Source organism: Peromyscus maniculatus, chromosome 15 (genome assembly GCF_049852395.1).
Source record: "Peromyscus maniculatus bairdii isolate BWxNUB_F1_BW_parent chromosome 15, HU_Pman_BW_mat_3.1, whole genome shotgun sequence".
In the NCBI taxonomy this organism is placed as follows: domain Eukaryota; kingdom Metazoa; phylum Chordata; class Mammalia; order Rodentia; family Cricetidae; genus Peromyscus; species Peromyscus maniculatus.
In genome coordinates, this window is record NC_134866.1 from 81,636,436 (window position 1) to 81,657,485 (window position 21,050).

At 43.9% G+C, this 21,050-nt stretch overlaps 1 protein-coding gene across 1 annotated transcript in view; it reads left to right on the plus strand.

Annotated features, from left to right (window-relative positions):
- Positions 1–16,645: 16,645 nt before the first annotated feature.
- The window catches only part of Pik3r1 (phosphoinositide-3-kinase regulatory subunit 1), an 87,755-nt gene continuing 83,350 nt past the window's right edge, over positions 16,646–21,050 (plus strand). Inside the window, exon 1 of the mRNA XM_006982723.4 lies at positions 16,646–16,894. The gene's annotated coding sequence lies outside the window, so the exon portion shown is untranslated. The remainder of the gene's footprint in view (positions 16,895–21,050) is intronic.

Here is a 21,050-nt window from a genome sequence, read left to right on the forward strand (position 1 = left end):
AGAAGAAAAGGAGGAGCTTGTGGAGCCTTACTTTGTTGAATGTCATTAATACATTTCACTGCACCCCATAAAGAGGAAAGCAGATAAAGCCTTCATCTGTCTGTTTCATGACTGCGGATATATGTCTTCCTTCAATTCCTGCCATTGTGGCTTCCTGATCATGATGGATTACTGTACCCTTTGACTGTGAGCCAAAATGACTTCTTTAGATCGCTTTTGGCAAGTATTTTGTCCCAATATACCTCCTTTATCCCTGTCCCTAGAAATATGTTCAGTGATAACGGGGGTCTGGAGGAAATGTTCTGTGTATCATGGTGACTCCATGGCCGTCTAAGGAAGAACACTCATACAGGCTCTTCTTTGTACAATAGGAGATGTACAAGTACATGCTTGCTGGCATGGAGAGTGGAGTGATCACGGAGCAGAGATTTAAAAACAAGGCTTCACAGACAGTCTCAGACTGGAAAATAAGTCATGTGTCCAGTTAGGATCTTTGGGAACTTCAGGAATCATGAACAGCCTTCAGTTTGATCTGAGTCATAAATCGGAGGTCCATTCTCATGTGATGGCAGGAAGTTTGGCTTGCTCCCCAGAGACTCTGTGTGTGTGTGTGTGTGTGTGTGTGTGTGTGTGTGTGTGTGTGTGTTTCAAGAGCGTGCAGTTGCCAAAGCACCAACCTGTATTCACTGGAACAAGAGCAACAGTGGGGAGACTGATGTGTCACAATACAAAATAAAATGATATTCAGTGGTGGAAGAAGGGGGTTGGTGCTTGTTTAGGAAGAATTTGTTATGTAATTCCATTTGTTATGAGTTCATGCCATAGAAACTCTATAGAATATTATGCACATGCTGTGAAATGGGTACTGCTACTGATATCTATATAATCTAATGCACACACTGTGAGGTGGGGACTGTTATCTATATAATCTAATGTGTATATGATGAAGTGGACACTGTTATTGTAATTTATATAATCTAATGCATACAGTGTGAGGTGAGGACTGTTATCATCTATATAATGTGAACATGTTAAGGCAGGTGCTGCTATTGTAATTTATATAATCTAATGCACACACTGTGAGGAGGGGACTGTTATCATCTACATAACTTAATATGTATATGGTGAGGTAGGTACTATTATTGTAATTTATATAATCTAATGCACACACTGTGAGGTGGGGGCTGTTATCATCTACATACTTCAGTTTGGAAGTAGGAGTATAAAGAACACAGAGAAGCTGTCCTGAGGTCACTCAGCAGAGCAACCTACAGAGATGTGTAACTAGGAAGTCTGGCTCCGAGTCTAAACCTCAAATTAGCTATACCACCCTTAGTTTGGGGGTTTTCTCTCTGTCACCAAAACACCCCCTCTACATGCTCTGCTGTACCCTCTTCCTTGTGCCGTCAAGTCCAGTGGGATTACTGGGATGAATGCTTCCTATCTGCTCTTGTGCCGTATCCCTTTAGTTACAGGCAGAGAACCATCGAGGGCAAAATGGAAGACCAGATCTGACTAGCAGGAGTCTCCTCAAGGCCTCCCATCATTCTATGGTCCAGCCCACCAATAGCCCACCTTCCTGTGTCTCTACCCTGTGGTTTAATGGAATCCTTCCTTTCTGTGGACATTGTTGTTACATTGATAACAACCCAGCTCATTTTGAGCTTTACCCTGTCTTTCTACCGAATACCTGGCTTTTCTCATGGCCATGTTCATTAGGTTGGTGGCAAGAATTTTGTAGCAGAATTTGAATCCCACACCAGTGGGACAACTCTTCCTTCATTTAGTCACTTGGGTTAGGGTTAGGGTTAGGGTTAGGGTTAGGGTTAGGATTAGGATTAGGGTTAAGTCCTCTGCCCTACCAGCTGGGAGATACAGTGGTGAGGAATGCAAACAGGGTCTCCGCCCTCAGAGATTATAGTCTAGTAGGGAAGTCAAACAGTGTTCAAAGAATGACACATAAATGTAGAACTGGATGGAGACAGGTGTGCTGGAAAATAATCCTCTTGTACACTGTAAAGATTTGTCACTTGAATTTGTTTAATAAAACACTGATTGGCCAGCAGCCAAGTATAGGCCAGGCAACCAAACTAAGGATGATGGGAAGGAGAAGGGTGGAGTCAGGAGATTCGCCAGTCAGCTGCTGAGCAAGCAGGATGTGTAAAAATGAGGTAACAAAGCCATGAGCCATGTGGCAAAGCATAAACAGAAATATGGGTTAATTTAAGTGTAAAAGTTCACTAGTAACAAGCCTGAGCTATAGGCCGAGCATTTATAATTCCTCTTCAGCCTCTGAGTCAGGTATTTGGGGCCAGAAAACCTATGATGACACAGGTCTTACCAAGAAGGCGCATTATTTGGGATGAGCCCACACTGGAAGTGGTGCTAATAAGGAAATGCAAGCAGGAGCTACCACCACAGGAAGCACAATCTTCAAGCAGGTGGAAGAAGGCTGGGCATGGTGCAGGACAGAGAATGGGCATGGTGGGAGAGGGAGACAGCAAAGACAGCCATGCTTGGTATTTGAGCCTATTTCCCTAGAGCTGTTTGTTCTTTGCTCAGGCCGAGCACTTTAGACTATCAGCAGCAGGGTCCCACTCTAAAACTACTCAATCCAAAACTCTACAAATGAGAGGAAGAGGCCTGGATGGCCGTTGTTATTTTGAATTTTCCAGGTAGGATTACAGTAAAGCAAGAGGTGAGGCTCATTAGCCTCCTGAATAGTACTCCACAGAGTTGTCCAAAAAAATACGTGATGTATTTTGGAAGATAGATGGCACCACTTAAAAAAAAAAAAAAGATTTAGACTTAAAAAAAAAAAAATCCTTAGGCCAGAACTGCAGAGATGATGGGAATGTGGAAGATTTAGGAGTATCAGAAAAGATGCCATGCCAAGTCGGTGACTAGTAAGCCATGTGAGTTTGGGCTTGGGTAGCAGCAACAATGTCTAGGAAAGGACACATTTCAGATGCTTCTGGTTCAAACTCCTGAGAATAATTCCAGAATGGCCAGGGCCACATAGAGAAACCCTGTCTAGAAAAACAAAACAAAAACCATGGCCAAAACAACGTAAGAAAGAGTTTGTTTGGGCTTATATTTCCAGAGGGCGAGAATCCACTGTGGCAGGGAAGGCCCGCTATGGCGGCAGAAGCAGAGACCTGAACACATTTCATCAAAACGCAGGAAGCAGAGAGAGTAGCAGGAAGTGGCGTGAGGCAATACACCCTTAAGGCCCGCCCCCAATGGCGTGCCTCCTCCATCAAGGTTCCAACTTCTAAAAGGGCCATCACAGCCCTTAAGAGCATCACCAACTGGGGACCAAGTGTTCAAATACATGAGCCTATGGGGGGCACTTCTCATTCAAACCATCAGAGCGGCAGCGGCAGCGACAGAGTGACTGAAGTAACAGGAGGCTCTGGGAGGAAAACGGGAGCCAAAGACACGGGCTCCTCCGGAGGCTCATGTGTCCTCTGTTGAGATAGGAACAAACATCAGAGCCAGAGAGAGCTAATGGTTGGACTTTGATTTTAACAACTGTGCCACGCTATTCATTTTATTTGTATATTATTACAAAATATATTTATATATTATTTATATACATAATTATAAAATATGTAATTTTATATATTATAATATATATACATATACATATACACACACATATATATATCTATTTTGAGATGAGATCTCATGTAGGCAGGTATTGCCCTTTCATTCCAGCATAACTTCTTTTCTTTTCTCTTCAGGTCATCAATACATGATTTACAAATCCTTGGTTCTTATTCACTAAAGCAAACCACCACAATGGCATCCGCAGAAACAGCGAATATGACTGAGCTTGCAAAGCCTTGTGTCAGCCCTCAACTGGAACAGGAAGGAGTTTATTGACAAATACATTTTCCACACACTACACATATTTTCCTAGCATAATTGTTCACCCCCTTTTTGTCTTTAAAATTATACACAACATCTGGTGCCAAATATTAGAAACTGTACTTCAATGAGCTAAAAGATTCTTCTACCTTAAGGACATAAAAATATTTTATACACTACATTATAGGAATTGGTGTACAGGTAAGACTAAGCAGAAACCAGCACTCTGAACCGATGATGCTACCGTTCTCTCTCTTCATCTACCCTTCTCTGTGCCTGTACTGTTCTTTCTCTTCTCACAAATCAGCTTCCATTACATTTCCTGACAATATAAAAGAAAACACAGTCAGTGACAGCTACCAAGGGTTCAGTCCTAGACTTCAGACATTTTGCCTTTTGCGGCATGAAAGCCACACCTGAACCCCTGTGGACCGATCAACTGTGCCAGGAACTGGGCCCCAGGAAATGTTACGATCACCCCACTTGGATTCATATACCTTGATAAACTGTGGCCAAAATAAACGCTCCTATGATAGCTCCAGCTGGCTGTACTAGGACTGGGAGAATAAGACATGAAAAAGAAGAACCAAAGAAATGGTGAACACTGGCCAATGCATCCTGCTCTCGTCGGGTTCTTCGGTGTTGTCTATAAATCCACGAGTATATATGTGCTCCTCAGGGCAGATGAGAGAGGCCTGTGACAGACAAGGCCTTGTGGGAAGTCTTTACATCGTTGGGGGCAGGCCCCCAAAGGGAATTATGAGACCATGCTCCTCTTCTGTCTCCTTTGCTTTCCAGCCAGGGGGTTAATGGTTTTGGTGTGTTACATGCTCCACTGTGACGGATTACCACACTCCCAAAGTGATAGGGCAACCTATCGTGAACTAAACTGCCAAATATGTGCAACTGATTGACTATTTGACAGAAAGTTCACCCATACAATTCCCACTGAGTAAATTAATATGTATAAGCCATATGATTTAAATGAATATACCTCTAGGAATACTTGAAATTTTACAAAATATTTCAGTTTTTTTTTAAATTATTATCATGGCATCTAATGTTTCCAAAATGTCATATAAATGCCAAGAGAGTGGTATTTATATGATTTGGACTATGAGGTTAGAACTGATTCTTTTAACAAAGAAAATTACTCATTCTGAAATTATGCTGATTTAAAGTATCATTTGCATTTCTATAGACAGAAAATTGTATAACGAACTCCAGTTCTTTTGGTTCTCATTTGATGAACATGAAGACTCCTCAGCATGCTGAGAGATGCAGCAGACAGTGAGATTCCAGTGCTTTTGGGAAAATATGGACATGTGAGATAACAAGTCTGAGGATGCTGGTGTGGATCCTGCATTCTTGGACGCTCTAAGATAAGATGAGGGCTGTACATGCTGTGTGTGATGGAAATGGTTGGCAAATAAAGATCTCCTATGGGTTGTTTTATGGACAGCATTGGAAACACATACATACACCAGAAAATGGTAATGCCAGCACTTCCTTCTGGCTTCCCGGACATGGCTCTGGGAAGGACAAGGAGACAGATGGCCTACTCCAGGTGTTATTGACTAATTGACCTATGGACTTTCCCCCAAGGAATCCATAGCCATTGTGGGGAACACATATACCATATACGAACAAAAACATTTATAAAATAATCTATTGCTGAGTGCTCAGTAGGCAACCTACATTAGCATAGAGAGACATTAGGAGCTGAGAGTCCAAACAGACTTGGATAGCCCTCCCGAGGCCCAGCCTGGGCAAAGCTGCAGTTTGTCTCAGTACCTTGTACCCTGTTACCAGCAGAGGCTGCAGACTCTCCCTTTAGTCTTCCTGCATTTACCTGATGTTCCTCTCAGTCTTACTTTCTGAACTGAAAGGGGATGAATTTCCTCTCAATGCTGTCCTCGACAGTGAAGTGTGAACGTAACAGACATGTGGTGTCCTCTCCCATAACGTAATTCAGGAGCAGTTTTTTTTTTTTTTAATCTTTCTCATATTAGTCTAAATGGGTGAGGAATCAGATAGATGATAAACTGTCCTCAGTTATCAAACTGCTGTCCTGTATAACAGGAAGCCAGCAGGATGGGTCAGGAAACAAAGGCACTTGCCTTCAAGCCTGATTACCTGAGTTTGATCCCTGGAGGGAGGGTCATTTCTCACAAGTTGTCCTCTGACCTCCACATCCACACTGTGGCACACACTCCTCTTCCCCCAAATAAATAAATAAATAAATATTTAAAAAAATAGAAAAAAACCTGCCCTCAGATGTGTTTGTACCTTTGAAGGTTGACAGAGGTACTGTCTCTATTACTCCGTAGTATAAATTATGGCAAGAGTTCGTGCACTTCCTGAAAAGAGCCAAACAGTGTCGATCTTGAGTGTTGGGAGCCATTTGGTGTCCACTGAAACCACTGACCCACTGTGCTCAGTTCTTTGGCAGCAGTAGGAAATCAGCTATCACATTAGGCAAAAGCCGTAGCTAAGTGGTAGATCACTTGTTGTTAGCAAACAACAAGAAGCAGGCCTGGACCTAAGTCACTCTATGCGGTATAGTATGCAGCACATTCGCTTGAGCTCAAAGCTTAACTCTTTTCCTTTGCTGTAAAATGAGAAGATGGCACTGTAGCACCCTCCTAGAACATATGTGGGAAGGAAATGGATTAATATATGCAAAGCATTCCTCTGTTCAGGAACTTTCTACTTGAGAGCACAGATACAATCAAACTTGCTTATTACAGCAAAGTGCTTGCCGCAAACGTAACGCTTTAACGATCATGTCACAATACCCCTTTGACTCCATGACACAGGGCCTTACAGCCTTTGGCAAGGTACCCTCGTAGAAAGCCAAGATGCTCCTGAATCCCTTCCAAGAAAGAATGAAGGAGAAGAAAAAAAAAAAACAAAAAAAAAACAAAAAAACAAAAAAAAACAAAAACAAAAAAACAACACGGTCAAGTTCCCTCTACCACAATGCTGACCACTGGTTGGGAAAAAAATCACTCATCTTGTACTTTACTGTTAGTGACACTGGGCTTCTGGCATAATACAGAGCTTGTAAATGAATGAGGAGGATGTGGGCATGAAGTTTTAATGGGGTCTGATCTGGGTTGTACGATAGAATTGGGAACAAGGATGTGTGCAAACATCCAAGGTCACATGCATGTGTAGGGACGAGGGATGTGTATTGTCTTTTCCTTTCAAATTCAGCAGCTGAAGAAAAGAGCAGGGACCCACAACTCCTATGCACGAAATTCTGTGGCGAAGGCTTTTATAGCATTTCAGGTCTGGGTAAGTTTTACCTTGGATTGCATCATCGGCTCTATTGTTCCTTGTGTTTTTCTTGTGGCACAGTGCCTGAATTTTGTACACAGTTATTAATCTTTTACAAGGGCATTGTTGACATTTCTTGTAATCATTTATTTGAGTCATAAAGCTCTTCTTTGGTAAGTTGATGGTGCCTGCTATGTTCAAGCATTGCCAGGCACTAACCAATCCAGAATGGTATTGTCGTAAGGCCAGAGCCCCTTTAGCCAGACTGGGGGCCAGAATGAACTTAGCTCTTGTCAAGGTTCTGCCACCAGCCAGTTCTATGACTCGGAGCAGCAAATACCTTGGTAACAGAGAGACCGTTGTCAAACTTTGTTAGAGCTCAGTTTCCTCATCAGAAATCCCAAAGTCAAACCAGTAACATATGACACCTGTCGGTTATACAAAGATGGGGTGAAACCCCCGGGAGCCCTCTTAGAACCCCTCAAAGCTCCCTCCCCATTTGTGCAGACAATAAGCTGGTTAATTATGGTCTTAGATGAAAGTGCCTGGATGTGGCATGGCAGCTTACAGATGCAGAATTGGGAACAAACTGAGCAGTAGGTGGTGTGGTCTTCAAGTGGAAAGCAGGGGTTCTGTTCTTTTGAGTACATCCCTGGGACCAGGGCCCAAAGATGTAACCTCCCTCCTCTGTGAGGTCATCTTCAGATGAGAATCATCATACACTCTCTGCTTATGATCTAGGGCCAGTGCATCAAATAAAAGTTTTTTGTAAAAGCTCCTTTAGACATTAAATATTAAAATATGCTATGAAAGCCATCATAAATAGAGATCCCTGAAGACAAAAAGACATAAAGTACCCTTTCAAACACTGCAGTAGTTAAAGAGAGATCAGTATCTCATGAAACATACTAAATGACTGTTAGTCACTCCTTCAAAACACACTTTATTTATGGCTGCAGGAAGCAAATCCTCGTTAGCATGATGATGCATTTCTCCCAGTGAGGACTTCGAGTTACAAGATTCTAACGCTGTTGGAGAAATCCACTAAGTCAAAACAGTCTCACCTGGTCTGAAGTGTTTTCTCAGCATGCACATCATGGCGGGACGAGAGAAAGGCTATGTGTTTGGGACTAGATGGAGGAGACTGATAGTCATGTGTTTCCTGCATCCCGAGAGGCTGTGTCAATACTCCTGACTAGGTTGTATCAGCAGTCCCAACAGCTCTGGGTCCCATCCAATGGTGGGAAGAAGCCCTGGGGTTTCTTTTAGGAAATGTCTCTGAGCAGTGACATTGTCCAACACAGTTTCTTTGATAAAGGGCTCATTATCTACCCGTGTGACTTTGCTCTTGGTTTTTATACTGGCAGTGCCAACAAGAGCATATTTAAGCAAATCCTTTTACCCCGACAGCTGTAGCAGCACCCTGACAATGTGTGCCAGCGCTCAAGGCTTGGGCGTGGAATACAATCAACCATGGGCTAAATTTCCAATTAGCTGAATCACCAAGGAACGTAATTTATTAGCTTGCTTTTCCTTGTCCTCGCCTCCCTGTCACTTTTCTGATGCAAGCTCATTTTCAGGTTAAAAAGAGGAGAGGATGACTTGGAATTGTTTCTGGAACTCAACTGGCCTGCTCCCTGTGATCTCCAGGAGTTGCTTGGGTCAAAATAAGGCCACTCTAGAACAATGGGGGAAAAATGACCTCAAAGAAAAGACATCAATATAATAATGAATACACAACGGAATTGTTCTGAGAGATGGTCTGTGAATGGTAGTGGGGAAAAAAATCTTATACCATCCTAGTCTGATAGAAGTAATTAACATTTTGTCTCGAAGAGGTGGGACTGAAATCTGATGGTAAGTCAACAAGCCCGAAGCTAGGAGAATTACAATTTTTGTGAAAAAGGTTTTAATTAAAGTAAAGTAACTGTGTGCTATTGACAGGATAGGAAGGGAGGGAACAGGGACATTTTCCTTTTCATCAGACAATCCACAGAATATGGTCCTGGGCATACTCCACCAAGAACTTGGGAGAGTTCAACAGAAGTTTTCATAGGGTGAAATATTCAGCAAGACCTCTACCACCGTTTTACCCATAAACAATAAGCTTTCAAACCAGCCATGGCAGGGCATACCTGTAATTCCATCCCTCGGGAGCCCAGGGCAGTTGGGTAGCTAGTCTCAGGCCAGTGAGATAGACCCCTTTTGAAAACAGCAGCCACAGAAATAGCAATCTCCTGGTGAATCACTCTGCTTCTAAGTTTCCCTAGAATCAGGATGGGATTAAGGTGAACAAGGAGAGTTTTCAGGTTGCTATGCGGGCCGTGTACTAAACGAGGGTATCTTATCAAAGAGAACATCAGTAATGGCATGTACTTTGTAGACGTGAATATTTATGATGGCAATTTTATGGAAGACATTAGAAAACTCCCATTGTTTTCAACAAAATCAATAAATCATCGCAACTCCTGGGTGCATTTAGAATGCTGTGAGGAAAGATATCTTTTTCTTTTTTCTTATATTGCTACTATGGTATAATTGACATAATAAACTGCACATATTTAAAGTGTAAAATATAGAGCGTTTTAACAGACACCTGAGGCCAAGAATCTATTAGCATAATAAAGACAATGAACATAATCCTCATGCCCCCAAATTTCTGCATGCTTTTGCTTACACTTTCCATCTCTCCACACCTACATCACCCAGCAGATCAGCAATCAATCATTAATCACAGGTTAGTTTGTATTCTCTAATATTTTAAATACATTTAAATAAGCCCCTTTAGACCACTTATTTTGAACTTTTCTCTCAGCATCATAATTTGAAATTGATCTGTGTTGTGTGTATCAAGAGTTTGTGCCTTTCTTCTTCTTTTTTCCCCCCTTTTTATACCTTTTGACACTACTGACAAGCAGGAGCCCACTATGAGTGAATACCAAAGTTTGTTTACTCACTCACCTTTTCATTACTGGTAGTACAGTAATGAAAACTTGCATGAACATGTACAGTCTTCTTGTGGGTCTATGCTTTCACTTCTCTGAACTATACTTAGGAGAGGAAGAGCTTGATCTTATTGTAGATGCACATTTAACTAAATAAGCTACATAACTGTTTTCTTGACTGGCCCATCCACATCACCTCTGACGGTGTCATGGAATTACACTTGTCCCATATCCTCGTCACCACTCAGTGTAGTCAACCCTTGAAATTCTACTAGGCATATCGATGTTATCTCATCAAATATTCTTTTTCAATCCAACAGTCATTTATTGAAAACTTAGAAAATGCAAAATAACATTTCTTAAATAAATTTGGTCCTTAAGTGTTAAAATGTGGTGGTGTTAAGATGGATACAATGTAAAGTTAACCATTTTGTCCACTGTAAACCTGCCGTGCAGTGGCATGAATTCCATTTACAGCATTATGCAGCCATCACCAGCTTGCTTCAAATGAAAACATATGTACCAACTAAGCCCTTCCTGCCCTCCAACTCTGAAGCCTCTCTTGCTCTCAATGGGTTGGCCTGTTCTAGATGTCTCATGTCAATGGAATGATATTTCTGTGTATTTTTCTCTCACTAGGCATGATGTTTTAAAAAGTTCACCTGTGTTCAGCAAGTTCACCAAAAAAATTCTACCTTATGTATATGTACATATGCATTTGTTTTCTGTGTTACACAGAGGTGTTTATCCACTCATGTGGTAATGGTGGTGATGGACATTTAAATGGCTTTCCGGCTTTGGGCAATTGTTAAATATTGTTCACAGCTCCTGTGAATATGATGTGTACGTGTCTGAATGGACATTTGTGGTTTTAATTGGTACTTCCCCATGGGTTTTTATGTGTGGATTGGTTTTTCATCCATCTATTTTTGTTGTTGTTAAAATTTTGTTCAAAACCTTTTGACCACTTTTCAAAACCACAAATTTTTATAATTCAGTTGTGAAATTTTCAAATGTACTTTTACCAAGTTTGTTTTTTTTTATTTTCATAGTAGTATAATTTTGGGAGAAAAACTTTGAACTTTGATAGGGTCCAACATATTAATTTTCTTTTCCTTTCATGCAGTTCAAATTTTTGTGTCCTAATATTTTGCAAAGTTTTTCCAGGCCTTCCCCAAACTTTGAGATGTTGTATTGCTTTAGCTGTTAAATTTAAGTTGATGGTCCATTTCAAGTTAATTTTTAAGTGGTGAGAGGTAAGGTTAAGGCTCTCTTTTCCTTGTCTATAACTTCCCACGTGTCCCATGCCCGACGATGGGTTACAACACGTGTCGATTGGTGGTATATTGGCCCCACTGACGTGCTCAAGTCTGGATCTGGTTTATCAGCTTTTCAGATGTGCTGTCTGAACAGTACTTACGGTGTAATATTTTAATAGTCACAGATATAGGAATTTAGCAGTGTCCTATTTAGTTGGACACAAGGTACTAGATACTTTATCATCTGATGAAGCTATAAAAAAGAGAAAATATACCTGGTTTACAAGGAAATGCATAAAAGTTGCTTCTTTTATATTTCTTTACTTAACTTACTGCTTCGAAGTCTACCTTCTTACTGAAGATGGTTTGAAGAGAAAATATTGGGCAAAATGTAATTGAAATGCTCACTAGAGTGCCTCATCACTTCCATTTCATACCTGTGAGGTCAGTCACAAAACATGAAGCCCTGGGTTCCATTCCCAGTATCATATATGCATTCATGCACAATATACTCACTTACAAAAAGCCAAGGTTCACAGGAGCACACGCCATTATCAGGGATCTGTAAGCATGCAACTATGCATCAATTCGTTCTCTAGAATACAGTGGGAGGTCCCCTCTTTCAGAACTTTGTGTGTAATAGCTTTTATAGGCTCACTACCACTAAATGAGAATGACAGGAATGCTAGCTTCTTGAAATCTTACTCTGATATTAAGCATCCTGGTCAATGATTTCTTTCAGAGTCCTGTATAATATGTATTTAACCTAGATACTCATAAGAGTTTGGATTCACCCCAAGTATTTTTCAACTATCAGACAGGAAAAGGGGGAAAGAAAAGTACTAGGCAAAAGGCCATAATGTTTGATCCCAAGACCATAAGCCATGGTCCTCACCAGTCACTAACTCTGAGTCATCAAGTGCCTACAATGTCCATGGTATTGAAGAGCAGAAGATGTGGGATACCTGCATCTTCAGATCAGCATTGGAACAACCTGAACACCCTTGACCTAACTTATTTAATTTAAATTCACAAAGTGGTCACCATCATACTCTTGGCTTAACCCACATTTAAAAAAACAAAAATCAAAACCAATGATTTAGTTGCCACCATGTAATAATTGGGATATTTCCCACAAACATAAATTTCCAGTGACTCTCTGAAAACTGAAAGGTTTAGAAAACCTGGGCTTAGTGTCTAGCCTCCAGCATCAGTTGCTCTTCATGAGATCAGATGTTTCGACACCTGTCTGCATTCCTGAAGACGGTTTTTCTACTTGCGTTCTCCACGGTAGTGGTTCTCAGAAGCTGGCTTCACTTTGGTGTTATGTGAGGATGCTTAAAAATAACTGATGCTCATGGCTCACCTCTACACATTTTATATGTTACATCTTATATAGTACATACAGGACAGATCCTGGATTTTGGTAAACTCCCTAGGCAATTTTGCTGTGTGATCCAAATTGAGGGCCACTTAGGCACATCATTTAACCTGCATATGTATCACCTGGCCATCTTGTTAACTGCAGTTTGTGAGCCAGTTGGTCTAAAATAAGATCTCGTATTCTGCATTTCTAACATGCCCTTAATTCTGCCAGTGCTGCTAGTCTGTGGGCCTCATGTTGAGCAAGACTCCAGGACATTTGTATTCGTTGTTGAATCCCTAAAATCCACACACATTTCCAGCCCAATATGGAAGCATATTCCAACATCACCGCTACAGCAGTGGCTGGAGTACAGATGGCCAGTAAATGCCTCCTGCCGGCTTTTGATTGTTGAGGATATTATCTCACTTTGTTTTGTCTCTATAATGGAGGTCCTTGATGGACTCTGGTTTCCAAACCATCTTTGCTGCTATACATTGTAAGTGACATTCCTGTATCCCTGTTGGGAATTGCACATCTTCTGACACTTTTAAGCACCAGTCAACGCCAAGGCCAAGTTTAACCAGTACCAGTTGAACTGTGTGGGCTGGTTAGTTTTTGCATTTTTTTTCTCTCTTCTTCCTTTTTTGGTCAGTTTCACACAGGGTGGAGTCTTTGGGAAAAGGGAATCTCAACTGAGACGATACCTTGAATATATTGGCCAGTAGGCAAGTCTGAGGGACATTTTCTTGATTAATCATTGATGTGGAAGGGCCTAGCCCACTATAGGTGATATCACCCTGTGGAGGTGGGTCCTGGATTGTATAAAAAAGAAAGCCAAGGGATCAGTGGGGAGCAAGCCACAAACAATTCTTCCATGACCTCTGCTTCAGTTCCTGCCTTGACTTTCCTTTATGATGGACTGTAGGATATAAAATGAAATTAGCTCTTTCCCCCTAAAGTTGCTTTTGGTGGTGGTCTTTATCCTTGCCATAGAAAGCAAACTAGAACATTGTGTCTATATGACATATGAGCATTTTATTGGAGTGGGTTCTGGTATGTCCCCAAAACCCCAGGGCAATCATTCTCAAACCCCAGGTTGCAGCAAATGGCTTGGAGAGTTTCCTAAAACAGCTTTTTTCACTCTGATCTGACATTTTTGGTTTAGTGAAGACACAGAATTTATATTTCCAGCAAATTCCAAGGAGGTGCTCATGGTCCTGACTCCAGTATCTCGAGGTTTTGTAGAAAAGAAAGGCAGGCAAGTGGCACAATGGGCCCCTTGCCTTATCATATCAGCTTCTTGTTTTATAACTGTTACATTTTGTGTTTCCAGATAAGATTTTGCTCAAGAGAAGGTTACCAAAAAACCCAAGTTTAAGGCTGAGCCTCAAAGGCTAAGAACTTGTCATGCAAGGGTAAATACCTGAGTTCAGATCCCTAGCATTCAAGTAAATGCTGGGTGGGCATAGGGGTTCAACGGTAATCACTACGCACAGGAGGTAGAGACAGGCAATCTTTGGTGCCAACTGGCTAGCTGGACTATCTGATGGGGTTCTCAGGATTCAACTGGGAGACCTAGCTTCATAAAGTGGAGAGTGATTGATGAAGACTTTATTGTCAACTGGACACATGCACCCACACATGCATACATACACATGTGAGCATGTATAGATACATACACATACTCCACATAAAATACCAATCTTATGTTGTCACTGCTTTTAATTCACAGAATCTATGGGAACTGAAAATAAAATACTATACTAATGATGTGTGGGAAGGTACTAATTTAACACACAAATGAAGCAGACAGGTTATTTGGTGCTGTGTATGGAGAGATACATTAATCTTCCTCCCATGTGATCCCCTCTGACATTAGCTCTGTGTTGTGTTCAGCTATGATGGAAACAGGTCAAAGGCAGTCTAAGTGCACAATAAATTGCTGAGGACTTGTCTAAAAGAGGGAGTGATTACGGATTATGCGTTGTTACTGGGTTGGAGAGACACCTATGGTGGAACCTTTTCCCAAGACTCTAGTGAGCACAAGAAGAGGAGCCAGCTGCAATTTCAGTTTCCTCAGAGGTGAACCTAAGGAAAACATCGCGAATGTTTTATTATTTTAGTCATCTTAGTTTGGATTAGATCCAAGGACCTCTACCACAGGAAAACACATCATTGCCATCTACCAGAAGGCTCTTCATTTTACACAGTACCACAAATGCACCCTGGTAGCTTATGGCTGTGATAAAATACTCCGACCAAAGCAACTTAAAGGAGAAAGGGTTTAGCTCATAGTTCAAAGTGGTCTGTCATCGTGGGTAAGTCAAAGCCACAGGAGCTTGAATTAGCTGGTCACGTTATGTCCTCAATCAGAAAAGAACAAAAAGAATGTGTGCACACATGATACTCGGTTTGCTTTCTCCACAGGTATAGACCAGAATCTCCTGCCCAGGGAATGGTTCTACTCATAAGATGGATCTCCCTCCACAAATTAACATACTCAGTTTTTAGAGAGATTCTACAAAGTCTAGGCTGCCTTGAACTTCAGACTCTGTGGCTTCAGCTTCAAAGTGCTGGGATTACAGGTGTTTGTCACCACATCCCACATGACTAGTGGATTCTTAAATGTGCCTGCTTTTGTCTTCAATAGATACCAGGAGTAACAGGAGCATTAGTACCTGAATAGTGTACCAAGGAGATCTCCGATCTAGTAGAATGTGAGTCACCTTTTAAAAAGCGATTACATTTGCTAAGGATCAGCTGTGAAATTCATTTTTCCCCCTTTGCTTCCAACAACACTCACACTAATACACTAAAATGAGAATTTGACAAAAGAGTAAGTACTTGGTTAAGAAAAAGTAGGATTCTTGCCAGAACCCTGGAGAAGAGCTGCAAAAAGGAACTTTAGGGCAGGAAGGGTGGGTGGCTGCCGACCCCTGAACTACAAAACAAGCCATATCCTGGGAGCAATTTTTTAAAAGTTCAAGAGTTCTTGAACGTTTTCAGGAGAACAAAACACGAGCTGACATCTTCTCATATCATGGGAAGGTCGAGCCAACATCACTTTTTTTGTTGTTTTTGAGGAGCTTCAGGTGTGGTTACTACTCCAAGGACGTGCACTTTTACATTTTAGAAACCATAGAATTCATTTGCGCTTCTGCAGCCTGTCAGAAGCATTAAAGGGCCTTGGGCTGGCTGGCTGACCTACATAGGCTCTGTGGTCCATGGCCCGCCAGAGATCCCTCCTCTCAGAACTCTTCCTTTTCCCCTAGGTCCTGCCTGGGTCCGGGAGGCAGCGGTGCCAGGGTTTTACAGGCGGCCTCAGGCTGCGGGGACTCGTTGCTCCGGCTCACCCTTTCACCCCTCCTTCACCCCGGGAGTGCCACGCTGGGTGGCGCGGTTTTTCTGACCACTAGGGAAGCTGTGCTGGCGAAGCCAGGAATTACAGGGCCTCCCTTCTTTGGCGAGCGTTGGCATCTGCGTCCTCCTGACCCCAGGCACTGTGCTGAAGCTCTAGTGGGTTCGAAAGACGCAGGGTCTCCTAGGTAGCAAGCCCGGGCTCCCTGGGAGGCCTGAACTTATCTTCCACCTCCCTGGACTCCCCACCTCCACTCCCTGCTTCGGGCCTGGGAGACGCCCCGCAGCCGAACCAGCTGCAAGCGCGCAGAGGTAGAGCGCTCCGCAGCGGAGACCGCCCGCCCGCCCGCCGTCCGGTCGCCCCGGGGCATCCCTGTGCAGGGGGCGGAGGCGAGGGCAGCGGGGGAGAGGGTGGGGGTAGGGCCGGTAGGCACTGAGTACAGCGCCTGGACCCTGGTCGCTCGCCCGCCTGCCCGGAGACTGGTAGAGGCGGAGGGCGCGGCTCGGGCTCTGGGGGGCGGGGTCTCGGGCGCTGATTGGTGTGTGTCTGGGGGCGGGGCGGAGGGGCGTGTCCTGGGCGGGGCTGGCGCCAGGCGCTGGAGCTGAGGGCGCACGCACGGCAAGGAGTAGCGAGCAGCTGAAGCCGAGTTGGAAGGAAGCAGCGGCCGCGGCGAGGACGGTTGTGCAGCCCAGGAGCCGGGACAGCGAAGCGCCGGCGGGTCGCAGCTGGATCGCAGGCGCCTGGGAGCTGTAACCCTGAGAGGACGCTGAAGCCCAGGCGGGGCAGAGGAAGGAAGCGAGCCGCCCCGGAGGTAGGTGGCGGCGGTGGGTCCCGGTGTGCCCGGGAGGGGGAGGCGGTGCGAACGCGCTCGGCCGCTGCTCTTCCTGTCACCGGCAGCCGCTTCTGCTGCCGAGCCACTCGAGGGGAAGCGACCCAGCTGCCAACCCCCAGTCGCCAGCATCTCTCCACCGCTGGGAAGCCTTCTCGGGCCAGTGGCTAGCCTGCGTGGTCGCGACCACCTCCTGCTCTTCGTTTCCTCGGTGCTACCCGGGTCTGGCTTTGCTCGCTGCCGGGCGCATTCGGTCCGGGAGTTGCCAGCGGTCGCCGGCTCCCCTCCTCCTTAGTCACCTCACGCTTCCGAGGGTCCCCTATTGCCCTGCAGCTTCCTGGAGCCGGGAGCGCGCGAGGAGAGCGCCTGGGTCGCTTTCTTTGCATTAGCGCGACGTCCCCTCCAAGGCCCGGCAGCTGCAGCCGGGGTCGCCGGCCGAGCTGGGCCACGGGGGTCCCCGGAGCTCGCCCCCAGCCCCCGCCCTCCGAAGTTTGCCGCCCTCCTCTTCCGGGGTGGGGGAAGTGCGCCTCGGGGCGGTCGGTGGCTGGGGCTCTAGCTCGGCGTCTGGCGCCCGCCGGGCTTGGGCAGGTTGCAGGAGGCATAATGAGTGGGATCCTGGCACCGCCCGGAAATCCAGCTTTTCCTAACGCGGGGCAACCCTGGAGGGACCTGCCCAGCAATATGCGGCCGACTGGGGAAAGCCGGCCCGCGTGCAAGCCTAAGCTAGAATATCAGGGGGGGAATTGTCTGCAAGCCACTTCCTTCCCAAAGGCAGAAACTGCCCGGCAGATCACGAGACAAAGAGAATAGAAACGCTCTGACCAGGCACGCATGTACAGAAATGCGTTTTGGTAACCAGCTTTCGCGCACAATAACGCAAGGGTGTGAGCAGAGTGGCTGTGACATGTTGAATGCCTGAGCCCGCACTGGATTCAGGGGAATTCTGCTCCCGGCGCTGGTAATACCGGAAAGGTCTCACTTCCACCGTTAATTCTCGGAGGAAGGAGCTGCAGGCTCTCTTAATGTGCTGGTGTGCATCTATGCTTTATTTAGTGGTTTCATGGTTTTTAGGGCTTAATTTTTTTCCCCTTTCTTTTCCTGTCTTTTTCCTCTTTGTCAGACAGTGCGAAGTAGGAAAGGATGAAGCAGTTCCGGGTTTTGAATGTAGCATGAGATTGTCATTTCAGTGAGATCCAGTTTCAAGTTTTAGGTGGTAGGAGCACTCCCAAAGCTGATTGACCTAAACTCCATGTGGAAGAACATCTTAATATTTCGTTAACCTATCCTATGTTTTGGGCACCTTAAAGATGGTAAATTATGAGCAAAGAAAGCTTGGAAGAGTAGGCAGATGGGGTTATTTCTGCCACGGATTAGCAGATTAGTAGATTTCTAAAGTAGAAATCCTTAGATTTAAGGGCCTTCTGCATAGGTGAGGTGTCCATGCATCGTTTATCACTGAGCAAGGCACCAGCACATGTTCATGAGCTTTTCTGTTTGTTTGTTTTGTTTTGTTCCAATAGCTGCACTCACTGTTTTTGAGATAAAGCACTTAATGGTAAGCAGGTCGTTTTCTTAAGCACACAAGTTGCTTAAAATTTGGGAAACAACTGTTTTTACTCATTGCAAAGAAAACGATCGGGATTTTTCTTGCACCTCTGGTAGTTCAAAGTCAGGTTTAAACAGTGAAGGCCCGAGGGGGAAGCTCCTTGCTTTGCAGAAGAAGTTCCCCTGCAGTGCCACCGCTGGCCGCCTCTGTCTAGTTGCCTGTTGCAGGCCACACTACTTTTCCATAGCAATCTGTCAGTTTTATGATTTGAAGAAAGTTGGATGGAGCTGATACTGCCTCTCAGACTGTTGTGGGAGTTCACTTTTAACTTTCATCTTGCACTGGGACCTGTTCCTAGTTGCATAACAACTCTGCCATGTGCACGTTGTTATCTGCTGTTTTATTTGCATTTTTTTATGATAGCACTCTCCTTTTTTCACATCTGTGATGCGCTGTAGCCATGTAAAAAAAGTATTTCACTGCCCACTGATTCAGTATGTTGTTTTCTTTAGTTTTTTTGTTTTGTTTTGTTTTTTTGTCTTTGATACATTTCCAGTATAAAGTTGGTATGGGGAAACTAAGCAATAGAACACATTACAGGAATGTGTAGTTTGGCTGTTGGTGGTGGGTTGAATGATGTGTCTTTTGGAAATGTTAATTACACCTAAGCTGATGGATTGCTTTTCTTTTTAATTTTTAGGACATTTTTATACATGCATATTACATATTTCAGTCATACCCACTCCCCCATTACCTTTTCTTGTCTCCTTTCCCCTTTTAATTCTCAAATGGCTTTGAATCTTAAGGGCAAGTCTATTCAACTCGCACAAACTTTGTACCCTTTAAAGTGTTGGCTATTCCTTTAAAGTTTTGCCATGAACACCACGAGCTTTAAGGTTATAGTGTTGATTGAAATTTCCTTTCTACCTCCCCCCCCCCCTTTCTCCTAAGTACTTCAGGAAAGTGTTGTAAAAGGCATTTACTTTGAAAAATTATCCACCTACTTGTTAAAGCAGCAATAATCCTGGTCCAGCTTTTATTGTGTTTGCATTTTTGATTTGCAAAATGTGTTTTATTGGATAAAGAGATAGTGAATTAGCCAACTAGGGGGAAAAGGGGTTTATGGCCGAGTAGAGCTGAGCTAACGTTTGCTTGAACTTTTAATTCTCTCATAAATGAGGTGAACACACACAGAAGAAATTAGCCCCTATCTGTCAGTCCGTTATGCATATTAGATTGGCCAAGCACAGAGCCCCTTGCAAGGTACAGGGCTTTGCCAGCAAAGGCAGGAAATGAAGTATCCTGGTGAAGCTTTGAAAACTAGAAAGTTACTTGTCAATAGAAGGGATTAATTATCAGGTGTGTGTGTATGTGTGTGTGTGTGTGTGTGTATGTGTGTGTGTGTGTGTGTGTGTGTGTGTGTGTGTGATGTATACTCATTATTTTGGAGGCAGTGTCAAAGTTAGTCCAGACTGGCCTTGAACTACCAATGTAGCATACGTTGGCTTGAACTCTTGAGCCTTTTACCTCTACCTCCCAAATCCTGGGATTATAGGCTTGTGCCACCAAACCCAACTGTCAGTTTTGTTTTTAACTTTAAAATGAGACAGTGTAAATTCTATCATTTTTCTCCTTCTTGAAACATGGGTTGTGATGAACTCTTAAAGCATTAATATTATTTATTTATTGTGCCTTTTAAAGCCTCGTTTGTCTCCTCCCTCATGTGATTTTTTTTTTTTTGTCATGCCTTTGCCAATACTCGTATTGAAATCACTTGCCTGACGCAGTGGCAGTTCAAGGCCATTTCTTGTACACTAAGCTAAATGAACTGAAAAATAGACTGTGTAATTATGTATAGCTTGTTTGTTTGGCTTATGCTACCCCCCTGACCCCCACCCCCATACCTTTATCTGGTGAAATGTGGAATAAGTGTAGTACAAGCTTACTGAAGAAATAAAACAAAGGACTGGAGAAACGTCGTTGGAGATTTTGTTCCGCCACCACGGTTTTCCTTGAAAGTCAATCAAATGTATACCTATAAAGCACCTGGAGTCAAAATAGTTCTCAGGTTAATGATCACCTGGGAGAGCACTGAAGTCATAGGAACCTGGCCAAAGGGTCAGGAGGCTCCACCAGTGGGTGGTGTGGGTTGGTAGAGGCGAGATGCCTTGCCCGTGGTCCAGCCTTCATCCCGGAATGCCTCCGTGGTCTTGAGGGCTGGGCTTGTCCCGTGAGGACCCAGCTGCCCTCATTCTCCTGAGCATTGCATTACTGCGCTCAGTTTTTCCTCCCTGAGGGCAGCCTAAGGGAGCAGCCATGAACCCCAATTAGACAACTGTGTCGTGACTCCCACCTTGTGCCCTGCCACCAAGCACATTCATGTCGCCCTCCCACATAACACCGTTGACCTCTACTGAGCTGCTTTCTCCCTTGGGTCTGGAAGAAGAATTACTTGGGCTAAGTCCACAGGCAGGCTCTATCTGACTCTATTTACAGCAGGGTTTTATTTTAGGTAGCTTCAGGCTTCTTTTAGAACTGCTTGCAGCATTGAAAGGCAGTGCACAGAGAAAATTCCTGGCACCTGTCTGTTTC